Genomic DNA, 8,263 nt, shown 5'->3' with positions numbered 1-8,263 from the left:
AGGTCAGGTGGTATGGTATGCCCATCTCTTTCAGAATTTTCCACAGTTTGTTGTGATCCACACAGTCAAAGGCTTTGGCATAGTTAATAAAGCAGAAATAGATGTTTTTCTGGAACTCTCTTGCTTTTTTGATGATCCAGTGGATGTTGGCAATTTGATCTCTGGTTCTTCTGCCTTTTCTAAAACCAGCTTGAACATCTGGAAGTTCACTGTTCATGTATTTCTGAATCCTGGCTTGGAGAATTTAGGAGGTAATTAAAATTAAATGAGGTCATATGGGTGGGGCCCTAAAACAATAAGATGGGTGGCCTTACAAGAAGAGAAAGAGGAAAATCTTTCTCTCTTCTACACTCAAAGGCAAGACCCCAGACAAGCCTCACTAGAAACTGAAATATGCCAGAATCTTGATCTTGAACTTTTCTAAACTCCAGAAGTGTGAGAAAATGAATTTCTGTTGTTTAAGCCACCCAATGTATGGTGTTTTGTTATGATAGTCTGAGTGGAATAGTACACATACCTAACATTTTAAAATTAGAGACTGCATGATTTTTTTCACCCAAATGCCCCTTGGATTGGCATAAAAGAATATGGGATTGGCTCCATATTTTTGTCCACAGAGTAATTTTTATGACTTAAAAAAGTAGAAATAGTATGGACACTATTAATGTAACATATTAAAGTGGGAAAATAACAAAAAGAGAGAAGGCAGCATTTCTACCTTTAGGTAAAACAGCAACAACCCAAAACCTTGAACAACTTTTCAGTTAAGGAGGAAAGTACAAACAAAAAGTTGTGAAGCAGATAAAAGATAATAATTAAAAAGACAGCATGGGATACACCCATTGTTCATTGTAGCACTATTTACAATAGCTAGAATATGGAAGCAACCTAGATGTCCATCAATAGATGAATGGATAAAGAAGTTGTGGTACATACACACAATGAAATATTACTCAGCTATAAAAAGAATGCATTTGAGTCAGTTCTGATGAGATGGATGAACCTAGAACCTATTATACAGAGTGAAGTGAGTCAGAAAGAGAGAGATAAATATCGTATTTTAACACATACATATGGAATCTAGAAGAATGGTACTGAAGAACTTATTTAGAGGGCAGCAATGAAGCAGACATAGAGAATAGACTTATGCACATGAGGAGAGGGGAGGAGAGGGTGAGATGTATGGAAAGAGTAACATAGAAACTTACATTACCATATGTAAAATAAATAGCCAATGGGAATTTGCTATATGGCTCAGAAAACTCAAACAGGGGCTCTGTATCCACCTAGAGGGGTGGGTTGGGGAGGGAGATGGGAGGAAGTTTCAAAAGGGAGCAGATATAGGTATACTTATGGCTGATTCATGTTGAGATTTGACAGAAAACACCAAAATTCTGTAAAGCAATTATCCTTCAATAAAAAAATAAAAAAAAATAACATGGGATACAGTTAAATTTTTACCAAGGATATGACTGAGCGACTTCACTTTCACTTTTCACTTTCATGCATTGGAGAAGGAAATGGCAACCCACTCCAGTGTTCTTGCCTGGAGAATCCCAGGGATGGGGGAGCCTGGTGGGCTGGGTCTATGGGGTCGCACAGAGTTGGACACGACTGAAGTGACTTAGCAGCATAGTGACTTAAATATTAATATCAATAAAACTAGTATTAATGAAAATAAAGTATGAAGTGTTTGATTAAAAAAAAATCAGAAAAGAAACAGCAAAGTGAACCAAGGTACAAAGGAAAGGAAAAAAATTTAAAAATTGAAGACAACAGCAAAATAAAACCCTCTAGAAAATAGACAAAATATATAACAGACAAAACTAAAAGCTGATTTTCTGAAGGAAAAACACACACACACACACACAAACTGAACCTACCAGTCATGTTTTTCAAAAAATAAAGGGCAAAAAATACAGGCATAAATAACCCAGATCCCAAGGTAATTCAAAGGATCATAGGAAATGAATTTATTTGATTCTAAGAAGACAACTTTTAAAACATAGACAAAATAGATGATTTTCAACTAGTATAATTTGTCAAAACATACATAGATGAGACTATAAAATGTAAATAAGCTGAACTTCATAGGAAAACATAAGGGAACTTGGCAAATGCTTCCTTTCCCAATTTACTGAACATGATAGTTTCATAGGTGAAATCTATCAAGGCTATTAATAAGTAGAGATTCCAACTAAAAAAAATTGAAAATAAACTAAAAAAAATAAACTGAAAGTTTGAGGAAAGCTTCCAAATTCTCTTAATGAAGCAAACATTATGTCAATACCAACATTAGACAAAGAATGTTTAGAAATGAAAACTAAAGAACAGTCTCAGTTATAAATATTGATATAAAATGTTAAATAAAATATTAGCAAATAGAATCTAGCAGCATGCTAAAAAATATATTGAGTCCAAATGATATTTATTCTGAAAATGCAAGGATGATTCAACATTAGGAATTCTATGAATATAGTTTATTATATAAATATTATAAAAAGAAAATATTAGATCATCAAATCTTTAGGTCTATAAAGTCATTTGACATCAGAAGCTTTCTTATTAAAAGCACTCAATATCATAAGAATATCCCAGCCCAAAGCCAATATCAGGTTTAAGCAGGGACAAAATATCTCTAAGTGAGGAAGAAGACAAAGAATTTCACTACCATTAATTAACGCTGTAATTTGGTACTTTCTCCCCTCTTCCAACGTTCTTGCCTGGAGAATCCCAGGGACGGGGGAGCCTGGTGGGCTGCCGTCTATGGGGTCACACAGAGTCGGACATGACTGAAGCGACTTAGCAGCAGCAGCAGCATGTAACAGAAAAGAAAAAAAAGTAATAAAAAGTGAAAAAAGAAAAATCTATGACAATATGTTGGTATATCTAGAAAAGGCTAGAGCAAAAAAATTCAGTGAGTGGGTGCTAACATACACTTCTTTATTAAAATGGATTACTGTATAGCACAGGGAATCTTGCTAAATGTTATGTGTTAACCTGGATGGGAGAGGAGTCTGGGGAAGAAAAGATACATGTATATGTATGGCTGAGTCCCTTTGCTGTCCACCTATAACTATCACAAGCATTGTTAACTGGCTATACTCCAACACAAAATAAAAAGTAAAAAAAATGAATATGCACACATTAATAGCTTTCATATATACACAGAACATTGTCAGATGCTAGTATAGAATAAAATATTACATTTTGTATTTGCAACAAAAAGATTTTCAAATACCTAGTAAGATTTCTACTTTTTGGAAGATATTGTAGGTGTGCTTTTCCCTCTTCCTATCATTGAATCTAAGGAAGCACTCTGATTTTACATACAAAACACCAGAAAGCTCTGAAAATTGGAGTGAAGAGGGTATCTGCCTAAATCTCTGACCCAGTGAACAGCCTAGTGGTAGGAGCTCTGGGTTTTCTTTTTTCTTCCAACTTGGAGCTAAGAACCTGGTAACCCCAAGATGTAAGATAAAGCCCCACAGAAGCCCACACTCTCCTGTTAAAGGATAAAGAAATGCACAACCAAGCAAGACAGAAAACTTTTAGACAGTAACCTCTCTACTCCAGCCAGTTGTCGTAGAGAACTGTGTCCTTTTCCCACCTTCGCAATACCGGCAAAGGCAGAGAGAAGACCCTAGATTTCCAAACTCACCAGGCTGAAATGAACACCTCTCTTGGCTGTGGTGGGGTGGGCATATGTGTTCAGTTGTTCAGTCAAGGCCACAGAGGGAGCTGGGACTTCCAGCCCCCCGGAGTTTATTCTTCCACCTCCCTGCTGGGATGGTATCAGAGGAAGCCTGCAGGAGAGTCAGGACTTTAATATCCATCCAGTGATAGTTTGGGTCAGGTGGGAAGCCTAATCCTAGTTTGCTGAAAATGCATGTTGAATTTTGTCAAATGCTTTTTCTGCACCTACTGATATGACATGATTTTTCTTCTTTAGCCTGTTGATGTGATGGATGGCATAAACTGGTTTCTGAATGCTGAACCAACCTTGGCTACTTGGAATAAATTCCACTTAGCTATGGTGTATATATATCTTGTTGGATTCAATTTGCTAATATTTTACTGAGGATTTTTATGTCTATGCTCAGAAGAGTTATTGATCAGTAGTTTTATTTTATTATAATGTTGTTGTTGTTGTTCAGTTCTCAGTCGTGTCTGACTCTTTGCCACCCCATGGACTGCAGCATGCCAGGCCTCCCTGTCTTTCACTATCTGCCAGAGTTTGCTCAAACTCATGTCCATCGAATTGGTGATGCCATCCAACCATCTCATCCTCTGTCGCCCTCTTCTCCTCCTGCCTTCAATCTTTCCTAGCATTAGGGTCTTTTCCAATGAGTTGGCTTTTTCTATCAGGTAGCCAAAGTATTGGACCTTCAGCATCAGTCCTTCCAATGAGCATTCAGGACTGATTTCCTTTAGGATTGACTGGTTTGATCTCCTTGCAGTCCAAGGGACTCTCAAGAATCTTCCCCAGCACCACAATCTGATTTTGGTATTAGGATAATGCTGGCCTCATAAGACAGTCTCTTCTGCTTTTATTTTCTACAAAAGATGGTAGAGAATTGGTATAATTTTTTCCTTCAGTGTTTGGTAGAATTCACCTGTGAAACTATCAGGATCTGGCACTTTCTGTTTTGGAAAGCAATTAATTATTGATTCAATTTATTTAAGATACATAGGTATGCCTGTTCAGAAAATCTGTTTCAACTCATGTGAGTTTTTGTAGATTGTGTCTTTCAAGAAATTGGTCCATTTCAACTAAGAATAACCAAAGCTCAATAAAAGAAAAGCAAGAAGGGAGACCAGAGCTATCACCTAAAAAATAGATCATATTTCTCAAGGTGTTAAACATTATGACACTGGAAAATGAATAGGCAGATCAATGCTATGAAATCAAGAAATGGACTCCTTATGTATGATAAAGGTTTAATCTCAATCAATGTGGAAAAGATGGACTATAAAGGAAATGCTATTGGAGTAGGTGAATATCCTAGTATATTTCACAATACTTGGCATGAAAATTGGAAAATTGCTAAAGTCAGTCTCAAAAGTGAAACACATAATAATAATAAAAAGAAAACATGGAGAATAGTATTTAGCCTTGGAGTGGAAAAGTCCTTTGTAGCTGACACAAGATGAAAAAGCCATCAAATATTTGTAAACAAATCTAATTTGTACACAGATTAAGATACAATATTTTACATGGCAAAAATGCTGTAAGTAAAAAATACAAATGACAAACTGAGAATAATATTTGCAAATGACATCACTGATAAGTGGTTAACTTCTCAAATATAGAATTTCTATAAACTCTAAGTAAGAAAAAGAGCAACAAACCAAAACAGGCAAAGAAGGAGAATGGAAGTTCACAGAAGATGACTGATGACTTTCAAATAACTCTTACACATAGGCAGTGATGTGCAATCTCATTCATAGAAGGAAAAACAGAAATAAAAAACAGAGATCCAATCTTATTCTATAATATTGGCAGAAATCTAAAAATTTGATAACACAAGATAATGGTAAGGCAGTGAAGGAAACAGACATTCATGACTGGTGGGAATGCAAATTAGTGCAATTAGAGACTGGAAAGTATATATGAAACTTACAAATGTATTTACCCTGTCACCCAGAAATTCCATGTCTCAGCATGTATCCTGTAGATATGCTCAAGTACGTTTGAAATGACACATGTACAAGATTATTCACAACAGAGTTATTTATAATAGCAAAAACACAGAAACATCTTAATGCCATCAGCAAGGAACTGATTAGTCATGCTCTATATCTATAATAGAACATCATGTTATCTATCTCTAAGGTAGAGAGGTCCCTGGTATACATTATCAGGGGAAAAATTTTGACAAATACAAATATATACACACATATACATATCATCAGTTCAGTTCAGTTCAGTCGCTCAGTCGTGTCTGACTCTTTGCGACCCCATGAGTCGCAGCACGCCAGGCCTCCCTGTCCATCACCATCTCCCAGAGTTCACTCAAACTCACGTCCATCGAGTCTGTGATACCATCCAGCCATCTCATTCTCTGTTGTCCCCTTTTCCTCCTGCCCCCAATCCCTCCCAGCATCAGAGTCTTTTCCAATGAGTCAACTCTTCGCATGAGGTGGCCAAAGTACTGGAGTTTCAGCTTTAGCATCATTCCTTCCAAAGAACACCCAGGGCTGATCTCCTTCAGAATGGACTGGTTGGATCTCCTTGCAGTCCAAGGGACTCTCAAGAGTCTTCTCCAACACCACAGTTCAAAAGCATCAATTCTTCGACCCTCAGCTTTCTTCACAGTCCAACTCTCGCATCCATACATGACCACTGGAAAAACCATAGCCTTGACTAGACAGACCTTTGTTGGCAAAGTAATGTCTCTGCTGTTCAATATGTTATCTAGATTGGTCATAACTTTTCTTCCAAGGAGTAAGCGTCTTTTAATTTCATGGCTGCAGTCACCATCTGCAGTGATTTTGGAGCCCAAAAAGATAAAGTCTGACACTGTTTCCACTATTTCCCCATCTATTTCCCATGAAGTGATGGGACCAGATGCCATGATCTTCATTTTCTGAATGTTGAGCTTTAAGCCATATACATATAGGCATGTATGTATACAGTAAGCTACCATTTATCTAAAGCACTACAAAAATAAAATATATAGGTGTGTGTGAATATATGTAGCTGTGTAGCATATACAATTTTTATATTCATATTAATTTAAAGATTATCTGGACATAGGAATATTAAACATAACACTGGCCAGACAGGGAACTGGATAAATGTGGTATGGGGGATGTAGAGATATGTTTTACCAAATGACATTTCATGTTTTTGGTGTTTGAACCAAATGAATATGTATCTAAAATAAATTTTAAAAATCTGCAAAATAGAACTAAAACAAACTATAGGGTGAACTTTACTCTTAGACAGTGGTGGCATTACAGCAGTGTTTCTCACCTGGTGTTCTGTGGAGCCTTACTGCTTAGGGTCCACTGAGAAATCTGAGCAATGTGGAGCTCTAGTATTTTCTTCACCTTTTTCAGCAAAATAACACTGTCTGTTTCCCTTTGAAAGAACAGCACCAATGAGTTAAAAGGTATTTGAAAATACTGGACAATATAGAACACATCATAAGAGAATTTTACTTGCTGCTTCCAACATAAATTAGAAAACCTATATAGTGTGGGTGGTTTCCTAGATCAATTGATCTATTGTCGGAAACATAGAAAATGTTTTTAAACGTCCACCACGAACAAAAGTATCAGAACATGGTGTCTTCTGCATCTCTTAGGACATTTTCGGCTCAAGTATCAGAAACCCTGATGTAAGCTTAAATGATCTGGATAGTTGTTATTTCATCGAACAAGGAATACAGAGGAATCACTGACTTTAAGACTGTTTCAGGCGGTGGTTTAATGCTGCCACGCTTGGCTTCTGTCTGCCTGTTCTGCCATCCTCATGTTCAGCTACATCCTAAGACAGGTGACCCTCAGATCTCAAGGGAGCTGCCAACTTGTGGTCAGGATGACATACTTCCCTATTATGTCCAACTGAAGAGAGAGGCCTGCTCACCAACCGTGGGGATGTTAGCCCTGTGGTTGCAGTGAAGCAAGTTGCTGGCAAGCGTGTTGGGTGTAATAATCCCAGATGGGTTGGTTCTGCATCACAGATTGGACAACATTCTTTGATTCTTAACCCTGAGTCAGTTTCTCCACTGCTCCACCAAAATATAAAACAGCTAATGTCCCCTTTTTAAAAAAATATTTTTCTTTATTTTCTTAGCTGTGCCAGGACTTTAGTTGCAGCACGTGGATCTTTGATCTTTGTCGTGGATCTTTAGTGGCAGCATATGAACTCTTAGGTGCAACATGTGGGACCTAGTTCCCGGACCAGGAATGGAACCCAGGCTTCCTGCATTAGGAGCATGGAGTCTTAGCTACTGGATGACCAGAGAGGTGCCTCACATTCTTTATGCCTAAATTCACCACAGTGGGCACACAAAGATAACATAAGCAGAATTAACAGACGAATTTTATATGGAAGCAAATTTAAAATGTGTAACAGAGCTAATATCTATCATGTTTAATGGACTTTTACAAATTGGTAAAAACAAATAAACAAAAGAGACAATGTAATAGAAAAATAGATTAAAAATGAATAAGTAATTTACAGATGAACAAATACAAATTGCCAATAAATACATGAGAATATGCTCACATTGACTACTAGTGAGTAAAATAT

The 8,263-nt window shown here is 37.0% G+C and overlaps 1 long non-coding RNA gene across 1 annotated transcript; it reads right to left on the bottom strand.

Moving 5' to 3' along the window:
• Positions 1-2,410: 2,410 nt before the first annotated feature.
• On the bottom strand, positions 2,411-7,084 carry LOC123332421. Its single transcript, XR_006549213.2, has 3 exons — positions 6,980-7,084; positions 3,662-3,806; positions 2,411-2,801 (listed from the first exon to the last, which is right to left on the bottom strand). It is a non-coding gene; the product is annotated as an uncharacterized LOC123332421 (long non-coding RNA).
• Between the last annotated feature and the right edge of the window lie 1,179 nt (positions 7,085-8,263).

The sequence above is a fragment of the Bubalus bubalis genome, chromosome 3, assembly GCF_019923935.1.
Source record: "Bubalus bubalis isolate 160015118507 breed Murrah chromosome 3, NDDB_SH_1, whole genome shotgun sequence".
NCBI lineage: Eukaryota > Metazoa > Chordata > Mammalia > Artiodactyla > Bovidae > Bubalus > Bubalus bubalis.
Note: the sequence above shows the minus strand (reverse complement) of the source record. Positions and strands in the feature narration are given on the sequence as shown.